This window comes from Sinohyriopsis cumingii, chromosome 9, assembly GCF_028554795.1.
Source record: "Sinohyriopsis cumingii isolate HCF-2022 chromosome 9, ASM2855479v2, whole genome shotgun sequence".
NCBI classification, from domain to species: Eukaryota; Metazoa; Mollusca; class Bivalvia; order Unionida; family Unionidae; genus Sinohyriopsis; species Sinohyriopsis cumingii.
Window position 1 is genome coordinate 12,828,169 of NC_142969.1, and position 16,703 is coordinate 12,844,871.

Genomic DNA, 16,703 nt, shown 5'->3' on the forward strand with positions numbered 1-16,703 from the left:
TACCTTAGAGACGGTACCTTCCGAAACAAGACATAAAAAACGTAAAAAAGGAAAGATGTACAAGCTGGAGACTGCATTGAGACTAGTATAAAAAGGGGGCTATGGTCAAGATCGATAGTTCATTGTGACTACCAAGACCGAGCGAACAAGATGAATACTTTGAAAAAGACATCGTTCCAGTTTGGGGATTGTAAAAAAGCTGTATCTTTCTCTAGTGCGACTAATACTGGATGGATAAGACCCATGCATTGCGACGGAAAATGTCCGGAAGGAAACTGCGATTGTCCATGTGGTTACCATTGTAATTGCGTAACGGAGTTTGCAGACGAGTGCGATTGTGAGCCTTGCGATGGGACCGATGCTGTACGTTGTGACCTGAGCGATGCCGTAAAGCATCATGGGAACTTTAGTGCCCCTACCCCTATCATGGAAAGTGATGCTGTGCGTGTCAAACCTGTGGGGTGCGAAAGCGATGCTGCTCGTCCTCTTGGACATTTTACTGGGTTTCGTTTTAAAGGGGAATGTTCACCTTCACGTCTACCCCCCTACGGATGTCATCCAGCCCTGAGCAAACTCCTGTTCATGTCACCCAACCCTCATCGAAACGAACCTGTGAAAGACGAATATTCGTTTCCTGTGCGTTTGTCGGAATACTGCGACTTTGAAAATCGTCTTCAATCGTTCAAAGGAAAATGGCCAAAGTATCTGGGAGGACCGACCCCCGAAGAATTAGCCAGAGCCGGATTTTTCTACTTGGGCGAAGGAGATAAAGTCAAGTGCTTCAGTTGCGGTGTGTCACTTCACCACTGGGAACCGCAAGATTCGGCCTACGTAGAACATGCTCGATGGTCACCGAATTGTCATTACTTACCTTTAGTGGGACCGAGACATTGAAGTAACTTCTTACCATAATCATTTGTTCATGGATACTTTACAAGAGAACATTCGTGCTTTGCCTGTGGAGTTGAGAGAACACATTTATCGAGAACTGGTCAAAATACAAGTGAAACGTAAAGAACAATTGCATCCGTTACGTCACCGGTGTTTGAACCACTGGTACCTGAAGGCTATACAAGGATTGATTCAATTGAAAGTGTTCCATCGGACAGACATTGATCAACGATCCTCTAGTTTTAAAAAGGATTGGTTTGGTATGGACGATTGTAGTTACATCATTGTAAACGTACTGCATCGAATTCCAGAGGAAGAGTTAACGAATTACCAACATCTTGAACACAATGTCAACTTGGTGAAAGAGGAAACTTCTGAACGAATTGTCATGTGTAGATTAGTGACTCAACGATTTAAATTCGACACTGAAGTGAAACCATGTTTGTGCAAAGAGTACATTTCTTGTGTCAGACCAAAGAGGAATTAGTATGACCTATTCATGGATACTTTGCTAGAGAACATTCGTGCTTTGCCTGTAGAGTTGAGAGAACGCATTTACCGAGAACTGATCAAAATACAAGTGAAACGCAAACTCAAAGTGATTCGTCCGTTTTTAAATTATGCTATGTTCCAAAGTACAAGAAGACTGATTATGAGTGGATATTACATTAGGCACAAAGTTAAACGAGGCTATTGGCTACCACCCAGCGATTCCAAAAACAGTGTATATACTTATGGATACTTTACAAGAGTACATTTTGGGCTTGCCTGAGGAGTTGAGAGAAAGGATTTATCGAGAGTTGGTGAAAATACAAGTGAAACGTAAAGAACAATTGCATCCGTTACGTCACCAGATCTTTAACCACTGGTACCTGAATGGTATAAGAGGACTGATTCGTCAGAAATTTTTTCACTGGTCAGACCTTGTTGAATACTTTCAGTATATGAATGATGATGATGGGCTAGACGTTCGTAATTTTGGTTACTTGGAGATTCACTTACTGCAACGTATTGAGGAAGACGAGTTAAAGGATTACCAACATTTGTTACATGGAATCTGCTTAGAAAAAGACGAAACATCTAGACAAACTCTGGCGTTTCAGTTACAGTATGTAACATTTAAATTCCCTACTGGAGAACGAACGTGTTTGGTTAGAAATTACCTTTATTGCTTCCGAAACAAAGACACTATAAAATCAAGTTGCCATGCCACGGATTATGTCACATATCATTCAACAGATTCCGTGGAAGGAACTCAATGACCATATTCAAACCGTGGATCATTACCATCAATTATTACAAGAACTATATCCATTCAATTTGGGACGACAAGTGGTGTGTGTCTTAGTGACTTGTTTTCTGGGATTTCGTTTACCAGCCGATTCCTTGTGGACTCTTTACGATCAGTACTTACCACCTCCATGGCCTTAAATGGTCACGAAAAACTCCTTTTGCTCAAAGCCTTGCGTTTTCATCTGGATACTTCTCGACCTCAACAGGAAAAAAAGATTCGTCAACTTTTAGCTACCCAAGACGTGTATGACGATGTGTGTGTAGCTTGTGACTTACATCCCCATTGGACAGATGTTCGTGATTGGAAAAAGGGGGGTTTTGAGGCTTGGACCCAAGAAGTGGCCCAGTATGCACAAGAGTTGTTCAAGGAAAAAAGTTACTTTTCAACCCGTGTTAGTGACGGTGCCAGAAGAACCCGTCACCGAGAACAACCACTCGTTTCAGGACAGGACTGTCATGGACATGCCTGAAAGGTCATTCCGGGAGGACACTTGTGTGACAATACCTCATGTAGAGACTGTAAGAACATTACACACTGTCCCTAGGACATCTTGGTTAACCAAAACATGTTGTACAGACACTTGTTTATATTCCACTTTGATCGCTTTGCTGTGTTTTATATTCCTGTACATCACTATTTGGGTTGTATGTATTTTTGTCTTTCGTGTTCATATTTGAAACATTCAATAAACGTGTTCTGAAAAAGTATATAAACTCTTGTCTTGTTTGTTTTTTCGTGTCACAAGTGACATTTCTCATACCATGGCTACCTCTGCTGTCTCTGTTCCCTCTTCCTCTACTGTCAAAGTCATCGACGAACACTTAGATCGTGCCAGTTGGGAGGCTTTGTATCTTCGCCATCCCTTTAACATGCTCATTGCTGGACCTAGCGGTTCAGGCAAAACCGAATTCGTCAAACGTTTGATCGAACATAAACATCATTTGATCGATCGGCCCCCTCAACGGATCGTGTGGTGTTACAAAGAGTGGCAATCGGCGTACAACCTCTTGCGAGAAAGTCAAGGCGATTCCATCGTGTTTGTGGAAGGCATTCCTAAAGAAGACGATGGCATCGTCTCTGACTCCCGTCTAACCCATTTGGTCATTTTCGACGACATGTTAGGAGAAGACGAAGAAGAAATTAAATTGTGGTTCACGCGCAAAGGGCATCACCGTAATGCCAGTGTCGTTTACATCACCCAAAATTTGTTTCAACAAAGTAAAGCCCATCGCACCATCAGTCTCAATGCGCATTACGTGGTCTTGTTTAAAAGCCCTCGAGATAAATCGCAAGTGCAAGTCTTAGCCAAACAGTTAGGAACGCCTTGGCTGACTCAGGCGTACGACGATGCCACTCAAACTCCACACGCCTATTTACTCGTCGATTTGAAACCTACGACCCCCGAGGATTTGCGATTTCGTACCCACTTGTTTCACCACTGGTGCCAAGACGGAGGGCCTGTCCTGTACACGTCTCCGTCCTCGACTTCATTTCACTCCACCCATGAAAAAAATCTATAAAAACCTCAGACCCTTTTTCGTCTGTCTCACACAGTGTGAACATGACGTCCCTTCAGTCGCATCTTCCCGTCAAATTGATTCGTGCCTTGTATGGCATCAGCCGAGAAAAAGATCCACAAACACGAGCCCGTGTCTTAGAAGCTAGTCTCAAAGAAGTCTTACGATGGTTCACGGTGACGGCACGTCAATTACTCCAAGGAATCATTCAGATTCCTCATCAAACCAAACGCTTTTTCGATCGAAACAAAGTCGCTTTGGTCCAACTGGCCGATCCCCGCATCGACACTCAAACCAAAAAACAAATCATTTTGAAACCTGGAGGGAGCGGTACTCTAGGAGGGGTCATCATTCGCTCACTCTTAAGATGGGATCCTAATGCCCCCAAAGTTATCCCCAAGACAAAAGTCCAACGAAGCCCCAAGAAGAAAAAGAAAAAGACCAGGTCCCCAAGAAGAATAACTTCTCCAGTGGCAGGACCCTCCTCTTACCAGACACCACCACCATCACCCCGGAAAAAGAAAAGAAGCCCCCAGAAAAAGAAACAGAGAAAAAGTCCCCAGAAAAAGAAAAGTCCACAGAAGAAGAAAACTAGTCGCAAGAGAGGCACTTCGGCCAGGACGCAACCTTACACTCGCAAGCCACGACCTGCCACAGCGGTGACTGCGTCTCCAGCAGCCTCACGTTTGTCCACTTCTCCGTTGATGTCACCAGGAACTGAAGAGTACTTGGAGACGTTGATTACACCAAGAACTTCTCCGTTGATGACCCCCAAAAGAACTTCCCCAGTGGCAGGACCCTCCAATTTAGCGGCAGTGGCTGCTGCTCACAAAGTACCTTCTCCCAAAATCAAAGTCCATGAAAGATCAGGCATGTTACAAAGTTTACTGGATTTGTCCAAGCAAGAACTGGCTCGATTTAGTCCGTTACGTACCCCTGCACGACGTGTCATGCCTGTCCTCAAACTGATAAAACGTAAAGACAATCAGTGGCGACGCGTTCCAGTATAAAAAGAGCCTGTGACCAAGTCGGGGTATCAGTGAACTTGTAAAAGATGTCACCTCCAAGAAGCCACAAAAGAAAGAGACAAAGGCAGACGCGTCATCCGACAAAGCGCTTAGCCAAGCATCGACGTTACCCTAAAAAAAGACACAGTTGTTCCAAGAAAAAGAGGCGTCAACAAAGGGGAGGATTCCTTGGCGATTTTCGGAAAAACATTGTCACCTTTATGACAAAGCGATAGTCCCAGAAAAAAAGATAAAAGGGTGTGCGTTAAGTCATCGACGTTAGTGTCTGTTCGGTGAATGTCCCGGAACCCACAAGCAAAAATGTCACCCTCCAGAAAACCCCAAGGAAAAAAAAGGAAAGGACTGCCACCACGTTTAGCCAAACATGGGGACCTGTTATCTGTCCTGTCCAAAGCTTCTCCACCCCTACGAAAAAAACTCATTCAAACGGCTTCCAAAGAGGTCATCGATACCGTGTGCGAATGTTGTTTGAACGTTTTGAAAGGCACGATCCCTTTGTCCAAACACCAGAAACAATGCTTAGGCAAACATCGTCACGTTCTTCGAAAAATGGTTCAAAAGAAAATTCCCATTCGTCAAAAAAAGAAGATGTTGGTCCAACGTGGAGGCATTTTACCTCTCTTGTTAGGCCCCATACTAAAAGGAGTCTTGGGAACCATGTTGGGAGGACTGATGGGAGCAAGATAAAAAGGCCTTCGGAAGTCCCAAGATCTCAGAATTCATCCCTGACAACCCCATGGAAGGACGAAAACTAGCTTTAGTGCCTTACAAACGATGGATGGAATACCATCGGTGGCAAGAACAACGCACCCCGCATTTACCTCCCAATCCCAATTTGAGCGAGATGTCCCAGTTACAACACGAATTGCAATCCTTGATGGATCGCCAAGATTTGTCCGAAACAGAAAAATCGCAAAAGTATGGTCAACTCTTGCAACGACTGCAACTCTTTCACCAGAAAGCTTTAGACGAAACAGCTTTACCCACTCTAAAAGATTTGAAGACCTTGATGAAAAGTCCAGCACCATCATTACCACCACCACCACCACTACCATCCCCAAGGGTTACCAGAGATGCTACCCCACAAAGACCTGAGGAAGAAGAGACGCGCGAAGTGTTTCAAACACCGTCAGCAGCTCCCATTTCGAGTAAGATTGCAGCATCCTTGTTGACCCCGTCCCCCACACCCCAACGAGAAGAAATGAAAGCTTGGGTTAAAAAGATGATGTCCACGCCTCCTTCGACAGAAGTGAAAAAGAAAGAAGGGAAACCAGAAGCGAAAAAAGAAAAGAAAACCAAAGCCATTCCATTGCCACCTCCACCTCCACCACTACCTTCGACTTCTACTCCCGTAGCCCATCGGACACGTAAATCCGTATCCAAACCACCCTTTCGACCCACCCAAAGTAGCATCACCGAAGAGTGGGTGACTTATTAACACACCAACACACAAAAAATAAAAAATGGAAAAAGTCTTAGCCAGCATTTACTACGATCCCTCGCATCCTGCAGGTTACGCAGGAGTTCAAAAATTGTATCGTGCTGCCAAAACTCGACTTAAAAGTCTCCGTTTACCTCAAGTGCAACGATGGTTACAAGAACAAGCTACCTACACTTTACACAAACCCATTCGACGCAAGTTTGCCAGAAGTCGCACCCGAGTGGAAGGCATCGATCATCAATGGCAAGCCGATTTAGCCGATGTCTCTCATTTGGCCAGCTACAATCGTGGCTACAAATATTTGTTTTGTGTCATCGACGTCTTTTCCAAATTTGCCTGGGTCGTGCCCTTGACTTCCAAATCGAGCAGCGAGTTAGTGCGAGCCCTGCAACGGGTGTTGAAACAAAGCGGCCGTCGCCCTCTTCGATGGCAAACGGACAAAGGCACCGAATTTCTGAACCAAGCTTTCCAAAAAGAATTAAAGAAACGTGACATTCATTTTTTTACCACCGAGAATCCCGAAACCAAAGCCAGCATCGTGGAACGTTTTCAACGTACTTTGAAAGAACGCATGTGGAAATATTTTACGCATCACCACACTCTGAAGTACATCGACATCTTACCGCACCTGGTGCAAGCGTACAACCAATCTTACCATCGAAGCATCGGACGTGCCCCGCAAGAAGTGACTCCCGACAACGAAGTGCTGGTGTTCGAGCGCCTGTTCGGTACGTCCCCGACGAGGGCTGTCCCCAAGAAAAGTGGAGAGTTGGCCGTAGGAGATTGGGTGCGCATTGGCAAAACCAAACGCACTTTCGACAAAGGTTACTTACCTAACTGGACGACCGAATTGTTTCGCGTCACTGGACGAGTGCATGGCCGTCATCCTACCGTCTATAAATTGGAAGACATGAACGGAGAAGTACTCAAAGGAACGTTTTATTTGCCCGAGTTACAACGTGTCACCAAAAAAGAAGACGACGTGTACGACATCGAAAGCATTCTCGAACGCAGAACCCGTAAAGTGGGCAAACGACGTGTCAAAGAAGTCAAAGTACGTTGGAAAGGATATCCACCCAGTTTTGATTCTTGGATCGACGCTTCGCAAGTCATCGACTATAAAAAGAAGAAGTGACCATCATGCCCTTTCACACAGCAGACGCAGCTACGTCGACCACTCCTTCTTCCCCTAGTTCTTCTGTGCAAGATTTACAAAAACAACCCTTGTGGGTGTGGTGTGGAGAACGTGTGCCTAAAACGCAAATCGTCTTTTTCTGCCAAATCTTCGTGGTGTATTGTGTCATCGGGGCAGCCATCGCCAATTTGAGTTTGCAACAAGGAGACAAACAATTGTGGACCATTTTATTGAGCAGTTGCATCGGTTACCTGCTTCCCAATCCGTCCCTGAAATTCTCCTCGAACGGGAACGTTGTGTCCAGTGCCAGTGTCAGTCACCACTCCAACAACCACAACCAGAACCCCATTTTGGGCGGAGACACGCCTCTGACATCCACTAATATTCCCTCGGACAGCCACAGAACTCTGGAATTATGAGTCACCAAAACCAATTTTACTTAACCTTACCCAGTGACAGTTCCATGGAGGTGTTTCCCAACAACACGTTGTGCTGTTACACGGCCAAATTACCTCAAGCCATCCCCTTAGATCACGAAGCCCATTGGGAAGTGGCTTTAGTAGAAATGATTCACCCGACCCAAGTCCTCAATGTCGTTGTCAATCAAAATACATTTAATGTGGAAGTTTATGACGAACAAATACAACAGTGGATGGATACCCATAGCAAATATAAGCATAAAAGCCCTAGCACAAAAAATCTAAAGTACACCACCTATCACTTGTTCATTCCCCAAGGGTATTATTTTAGTGGTCAACATTTGGTCAACACCATAGCCACCAGGTTTAATGGCGTGTTTGGGGAAGCTTTTAAGAATGTCAAGAACAAAACTGTCACCCTGGAATACCACAAAACAGCTCGTCGCTTCCTGATAAAATTTCCTGAGGATAAAATCATGGGTTTCTATTTTTGTGATGAATTGTTTGACATGTTGGGCGGTGACATGGAGATGAGGAAGAGAGTAGAACAACAAAAAAAACCCCCCGAATTATCAATCATTTACGACAACGAGACTTTTGGCCAGTATTTTCGTACCCCGGTAGAACTGAACCAAGGACAGAATTTGATGTTCGTGTATTCCGATGTGGTGGAATACAACGTGGTGGGACACACCTCCGTGCCGTTACTGCGTGTCATTCCTTTCAAAGTGGATTCTGCCGCAAACGCTGACGAGGAAGGTGGAAACACTTACCACGTCCACCGCGAATTTGTCCATCCTCACTATTTGCCGGTCAGCAAGTCGTATTTGGACACGGTCAACATTACTATAAAAGGAGATCTGGGACAAAATATTCCATTCACCAAAGGAAAAGTCACGGTGAAACTCCATTTTCGAAAACGGTTCTCTCACGACTCGTAAGCAAGTCATGTATCCAGTGTACCAAGGGGTGGCTCGACAGCGAGGACACGGTTTAGGAGATATGTTAAAATCGGCCTTTCGTTCGGTGGCCCCGGTGTTGAAACCGATGGTGACACGCGGATTGCACGCCTTGAAAGATGCGGCACTGACGCAAGGCAAAGAATTTCTCCAAAATGTCATCATCGACAAACAAAACCCTAAAGAAGCCTTCATGAGGGCAGGCAAAAATGTCTTGCTGCAAACGGGCAAAGACATTTTGGGCCGACGAGACACACCTATAAATGCCCTGCACGCTACCGAATCAGGCATTCAGCAAGGACAAGGCAGAAAGAGACGACGAAGAAAACACCCTTTCACCAGACTTCAAGCTAGAAAAGCCAAGAAAAGAAGAACCGTTCGAGACTTAGACGTTTTCGATTATTGAGACACAGAAAAAAATGATGCACCGAGAGTCATGTGCTTGTTCCAAGACGGAACTGGATATGTTTGCCATGCCTCCCACCATGATGACGATGCAAGAATCCCAGTGGGTGGAATTTCATCCCGTCTCCTCTTTGACGGATTCCGCTCCCATCGAGTTCGAAATCAAAGGACAACCCGAAGATTACATCGATCTGAATAGCAGTTACCTGTATTTGAAAGTCAAAGTGATCAAAACTGACAACACCAATCCTGGAGCCAATGATAGGGTAGCGCCCGTCAACAATTTCATGCATTCCTTGTTCAGCGAAGTGGACTTGTACTTGAATAACAAACTGGTCAGCAGCAGCATGGATACTTACCCATATCGTGCCTACTTGGAAAATCTCTTGACGTACGGAAAAGAAGCCAAGAACACTCATCTGGATGCTTGCGTGGTATGGAAACCTGACACGGCCGGTGCAAACACGTTTACCGACACAGCCCTGACAGAAGATGGCAATCTTCACAATGTGGGGTTTAACACACGTAGAACTAAAATTCTGCAAGGGCGAAGTTTAGAACTGATGGATCGTTTGCATTTGGACATGTGGTTACAAGAAAAGTATTTGCTGAACGGAGTGGATATCCGTCTGAGACTGAATCGTAGCAGTGCCGCTTTCCATTTGATGGCCCATAACAATGAATACAAAACTGTTATCCAAGAAGCCAAGCTCTACGTGCGTCGCGTAGAAGTGTTACCTAAAGTGGGAAACGACATCAGTCAGACGTTGAGCAGAACAACCGCCAAGTATCCCATACGACGCGTAGAAGTAAAAACCTTCACCATTCCTGCTGGACAGCGATCCATGATCGAAGATCATCTGTTCCAAGGACAGTTACCCAAGCGTTTGATTGTTGGTATCGTCAAGAATACAGCCTTCAACGGAGTCCACAACGAAAATCCTTTTGAGTTTAAGCATTACAATGTGTCCAAGATCGAAGTCAGTCGCGATGGCAAGACCTTGTGTACCCGACCTTTCGAGCCTAACTTTGCCCAGAAGAATTACTTGAGATCGTACTTGTCCCTGTACGAAGCCACCGGTCAGTTAGGAACCAACACCAGTCACGGCATTGAGTACGACGATTATGACGGAGGCTATGCTTTGTGGGCTTTCGATTTCACTCCAGACCAAGGCAGCGACGAGGGACATTTCCACCCTATAAAATCTGGCCAGATTCGTGTGGAAATTCAGTTTGCGAGTCCACTGGAAGCAGGGAACACAGTGAACGTCATCCTGTATGCAGAATTTGACAATACGATAGAAATCAACAGTTTGAGAGAAGTCATTCTAGATTATTAGAAGCCATGGAAGACTGTTATCCCTCTTTACAAAGTGAAGAAACTTTGGACATGAAATGTGAGGAGACCGTGGAAGGAGAATCCCAAGACGAAGAAATTGTCATGATGAAGTCGAGATGGCCAGAACAAGAAGCCCATTTAGTCTCCTGTTTTGCCAAACACTTGGTCGACAAAATGACGGAATTGATCAAGAAAAATTGTTATGGATGTCAAAACGATCATCCCAGTCAAATTCAACACGATAAATGCCTGATGTTGAGTCAAGAAGAAAAATTGGACGAGTATCTGGACGAAGCTTGGAGTCTCATCTCGAACAAAGACGTGTTGCACCAGTGGTATAAAGACTTGCGTGAACATTCTTGTCCACCATTAACCACTCAAGAGATCCATCGTATCGAAGCTCTCCTGAATCAGAGTGAGGAAACAGAACGAATAACCGTTTATTCGTCAGACATTTTCAAGCAAAAAGTCAGGATCGAATTGACGACTTATTATTACCTGTGAAGAAGAAAAAAACACAAATCAATGGATACCTGGGAACTTTATTACCTTTTGAACCACAGTTCGTATACGGCTTCTTGGAATCCTGTCGTCTGTGCTAAAGATGAACTCCCTCATCGCAAACCTAAAGACCATCAAGCTTACGTGATCAACACGGACGAAAGTCATCTCCCAGGAACCCACTGGGTAGCCGTCTACTTTCCTCAAGAAGGATGTGTGGAATATTTCGATTCGTACGGATTGCCCCCTTTGGAAGACGATATCATCGACTTTATGAGAAGAAATGCTCAAACCACCCGATTCAATAACGTGAAATTACAAGGCACAGATTCCTTGGTGTGTGGACAGTACTGTGTGTATTTTCTGCATCATCGCAGCCTGGGCTATTCCTTAGAACATTTAGTGACTCATTTCGATCCTCGTTCTTCTGCTAGAAATGATGTGAAAGTAGATCGATGGTTTTGTGACCATTATGCTTATCTTTTGTCTCAAGCTAGGAAACGTAGTGTCCATCAATGGCCTAATGATTTCCAACAGTGGAAATCACAATTTCATTCACAACGTTGTCAGCCCTGTTCAAAGTAGTTAGTATTTGAAGAAAAAAATGTTTCTGATTTGAAAAAAATTGTTTGATGTTATAGTGTTGGATTATTGTTAAAAATGTTAGAAATGTTGTTGTTTAGTGTTAAGTGATTTTTGAATAAAAAATGTTGTGTTTTGAAAAAAATGCTTTTGTCTTTTGTTTAGCTATAAGAATGTTGGATTGATGCTCTTTCATTTCTTACTATCCCTCTCATGAACGTTGCGGCTCGAAAACCGTGTGGGGGATGTTTTCCTTCACGTCCGCGCTTTCACTTTAAGAACCGGGTTGTTCCCAGTCTAGCCATCCATTGTCGACTCATCCTCCTAAGAAGATGTGCTCCAAACTAGCTAAGCTCAACGAAGCCTACGTGAATCTGCATAGGGTCAGACACAGTCTGATACCGAAGCCAGAAGAAATAGAGAATGTGAGAATGTTAAAAATCACTGAAGACCTGATAGAAGAGCTCTTCAGAGAAGAAATGAACAGGGAAAAAGAAGAATGGACAGAGAAGTACAGACTTCAGAGACAGCAGCAACAGCAACAACAGCAACAGCAGCAGCAACAGCAGCAACCTGAAGCTGACAGAGGCTTTGTCGATTGTCGTATCGACACCAAAGAATTCTTCTTCTCTTTCCGAAGAAGCAGACCTATCGCCAGAAAGTCTATCCTCAGAGGACATCGCATTCTTAGAAACTAAAAAAAAGAATGCCATAGCAAAACAAAAAAACAGCCCTTTTCAGGGCTACCCAATACTCTAGAAAAGAAATAACTATTAATTTGCCAATGTGTGTGTGTGTGTGTGTGTAGGTAGAGTAGTGTGAAAATAAACACTAACTATTTCTTAAAAATTTTGAGGGTATGTGTTTGTGTGATTGTGTTTGTAAGTGATAAAGTAGGTTGGTGTGGATAGTAGATTAAAATGATGTTTGTTTTTTGGGCTGTTTGAGGTGTATATTTGGGGTTAGATTGGATTGCTTTGCGTATGTGGATAGTCTATTGAAGTGATGGGTAGCATAAAAAAAAGTGAGCGAGTGTTTCTTTTAGGTCCGCGCGTTGTTGTTTTTTTTTTTTTTTTTTGGTCATGATCTAGGTAAGATGAATTTTATGTTTTTAGGGGGATGTTTTCCTTCACGTTCGCGCTTTCAGTATAAATTGAAACTCGTTCGGCAGTCCAGCTACTCTTGTTGATTGATCAACACAGCCAGAAGAATGACTAGCAGAATAGTGAAACTGTTAGAACTCCAGATGCACCTGGAATATGCCAGGCGGATAGTAAACGAACTATCAGCGGAGGCTATAGTAGAAGAAGCAAGAATAAAGAAGGAAGAAGAGGAGAGAAGACAGAGGGAAGAGGAGGAAAAGAAAAGAGAAGAGATGATGTCGTTTAATATTCCTGAAACAGAGGATTGGGGTGCTGAAGCGAATCATCCTCCCTCTGCGCTCCCTAGAAGAAAGGTGAAAGAAGACTGGGGAAGAAGATGCGTGTGCGGCGCCAGGCCAGGAAGGTGCAACCATTAGATAGGTGCATCTGGAGTTTAAAAAACAGCCCTTTTCAGGGCTACCCAATACTCTAGAAAAGAAATAACGATCGATTTGCCAATGTGTGTAGGTAGAGTAGTGTGAATATAAACACTAACTCTTTTTTAAGATAGTGTGAGGGTATGAGTTTGTGTGTTTGTGTTTGTAAGAGCTCAGGTATGTTTGTGGGAATAGTAGATTATGGGTTTCTTAGCAAATGTGGAGAGTATAGTTAGGGTTATATTATATGAAATGAGAAAGTAGGGGGATGTTTTCCTTCACGTACGCGCGATGTTGGGTCATGATCTAGGTAAGATCCATTTTATGTTTCAGGGGGATGTTTTCCTTCACGTTCGCGCTTTGAGTATAAGAACCCACAGTATTCGTCGTTCAAACCATTCTGCACAGAATAAAAAAGAAGATGGCTTCGAACCACCTTGACAAAATGGAAAAATTGCAAAACGTCCTCGACAATTTAGGAATGTTTGAGCAAATGTTGGTTAACCTAAACGAGGATCACTACTCATATAGTCCCCATAGAGTGAAGATGGAGATAAACAATTTACGAAAAATGAAGGTAATCATTAGTGATCTGTTGAAAGAAATCAAGGAGGAAAAGGAGGATGAAGAGGAAAGGATAAGGATGAGAGAATGGAATGAAAAAATTGAAAAAGAAGAAGAAAATGAAAAGAGGAAGAAAGAAGAGGAGGAAGAGAAGAAGAAAGAAGAGGAGAAGAAAAAAAAGAAAGAGAAGAAGAGTGTAGGAGATAAAATAAGAACTTGGTGGAGGAAAAGAAGAAATTAGAAGAAGAAAACCCAAAGGCCCTTTTCAGGGCCAGCCATATTTCTCGAAAAGAGATAGCCTTTCCATTGCCTACCCCTTTTTTAAAAAAAATTTTTTTAAATTTAAAAAAAATCCCATGTTAAATTTCCCTTGTCCGTAGAGTGACCCACGATTTATTGCCATGTTCAATTCCCTTGTACGTAGAGTGACCCACGATTTATTCCCATGTTAATTCCCCTTGTACGTAGATTGACCCACGATTTTTCTCCATGTTAAATTTCCATTGTACGTAGATTGACCCAAGGGTGTTTTTAATGCTAATTCCCATTGTACGTAGAGTGCCCCCCTTCACTACTTGTGTGTGAGAGAGAGAGAGAGAGAGAGGAATTAAAACACATTTTCACGTATTAATTGGGCTCATACATCACATTTGTCTCCAGAAGAATTTGGTCCATAGGAACGTGAAGCTATTCCCCTTAAGTTTCGGGTTGTTTTAAATCAGAAGAGTGGTGACAACATAATCGCTCTGAATGCAGTAATGGATATACGGTAGCGTATTTAATTTTATTACGGCTAAAGGGTAACATCCGTAGCACTGATGGTAGTAATGGATTTCCGGTAGATTCTTTAATGTTCTTAGTGTTAAAGGGTAACTTCTGAGTTCAGTCACTATGGGATTTAGAAATAATCATTATTTTATCACAGAGGGAAGGATTCATTATTCTACAACCAAAATTAAACATAGCCAATGATTATTTGGAAAATATGTAAATATAGCCAATGATTATTTGGAAGATGCTACGTAATTCTAAGTAAACGTCAGGAAAGAAAATAAGTCGCCAATAGAAGATGAAAGTTAAAATAGTATTGATAAAAGATATACATTATGGTACATTGTATATACTGTACTCAAGAAAATAGTATATGGCTTACAAGTTCCTTTGTCAATGTGTTGTGTTTTTTTCTCCATAAAATCGTAAATTCCTTATGTTTTTCAAATTAATCTAAGGGGCCTCGAGTAGCTGTGTGGTCTAATGTGCTCACCGTTATGGATGACTGCCATCTCACCTTTATGGTGAGAAAGCTTTCTAATAGATTCCTGTGGATCGGTGGTTCTTCCGGGGTTTTCCCGGGATCTTCGTTCACCAGTTATACTGGCCGCCATGTGTAACCTAATTTGCTCTGAAAAATGGCGTTAAACCCAAGAAGGTGGAGGAGACGAAGAAGAAGAAGAAGAAGAAGAAGAATATAAGCAGTAAAAGCCCAATAGCTTCATCAAAACAGGAAGACCTTTTTTTATTGAAAATTTGTTTTCAGTGTTTGTCTTTCTTCAATATCGGCTGTGGATTTCGTCAGGGTGATCCTTCTTTCTTCATATTTGTTTTTTGAGTAGAGAAAATTATATGGTTAGACAAATAGTGATGTAAAAGGTATACATAAAATGAAAGACGAAAATGCACGCTTCTCTCAAGAATATCTAATTCCATATGAACTAATTTGGACAAATGTTACGATGATTAACATTTTCATGCTAATTATTACATATACTCCAAAAAAGTTTCATTCAAGCTCTGTTTTAATGAATACTAGCCGACTTTGTTTTACTGAGATAACAATATGCATTTCTTTTGTAATATTGATAATCTGCACGTGCATTTACGCGAATCCACACATGTAAAACTAAGCTTTGGTATCAAAATTTTAAAATATTTTAGAAACACAACTAGAATTGGAGTCCAAAATATCTTTCGAAACATGGTCTTATTTCGCTACTTAATGAATTTGGTAAAATGCTTTTGCAACATATACCATCTTAAGAGTCAAACTGAAGCCAGACAGAGAGCAGTTTATCGTATATTAAATTCTGGTTTCATTTAATTTCAAGTTTGTGAAAGTAATCCAGGGACCAACGAAAGAACGGGCATATTGTCTATGCGAACTTGTACAATTATCCGTGATATTTTTGGTAATATTGATGTTTCTTTAAGTCAGTAACGGTATAAGGAATGGATATGAACGCTTTTTGTTGTGATACATATTTAAAAGGGCAAGAAATTGTTCAAATTCTTAGCTCTCCACTTTTTTCCCCCGGGGAATAAACAGGAAGATATTATCACTTAGGATGAAGCTTTGCATTTGTAAAATGCCTTTTAAAAACTACTGTACACGTATTAGTGTTAGTTTCAAAAATAAGGAATTTTATATAGCTGACCTAATTACAGATATCTCAGGGGCAAAGAAAGTGCCGCGAGTGACCCTTCGGAGTAAGGGAACCAGACAAAAGGTCGTCACTTTGCTTGGATCAGCGAATCCTAAACTTTGCGGGGTGAGGCATGAGTGAGATTCAAACCCCAGACCGCAGAGGCTAAATACTTGAGTGATCCATACCCACGTTAAGAGGTTTAGGAACGGTTCATTGTGTCGTGGCGTCTTAGGGTTAACATTGTTCCATCAAGGGTTGGAAGTTTTCTTACGAGATTGACTGATCACCCTAGACAACTCTGCACTTGTATACCATCATATAACTCACCAGGAACATATACATACATACATACATACATACATACATACATACATACAACCTGATGACGTAAGGTTTTCATTTTAACCTCGATCTTTGTCGTTTATTGGCTTTGGAAAGACTTCTGCTGGTGGCTAGAAAAAATGTCAAGACGGCTGATGAATTAAATCAACGTTTAAAATGTTTTCTATAATTGTTAACTTATTGATCAACGTTTAGACGGATGCATCAGGAAGTACTTGGACTTCTTCAGGTCAAAATTTTCCGAAGCATCCAGAAAGTCGGGTCAAAACAGTTTATATCAAGGTTAGATTTGAAATATTTCGATTTATAGCTGTCGTTACAAAGGTGGATGAAACTGATTATGC

The 16,703-nt window shown here is 42.4% G+C and overlaps 1 protein-coding gene across 1 annotated transcript in view; it reads left to right on the forward strand.

Moving 5' to 3' along the window:
* Positions 1–16,703, forward strand: part of LOC149791282 (complement C1q tumor necrosis factor-related protein 3-like) — an 84,202-nt gene that overhangs the window by 63,520 nt on the left and 3,979 nt on the right. The window lies entirely within an intron of this gene.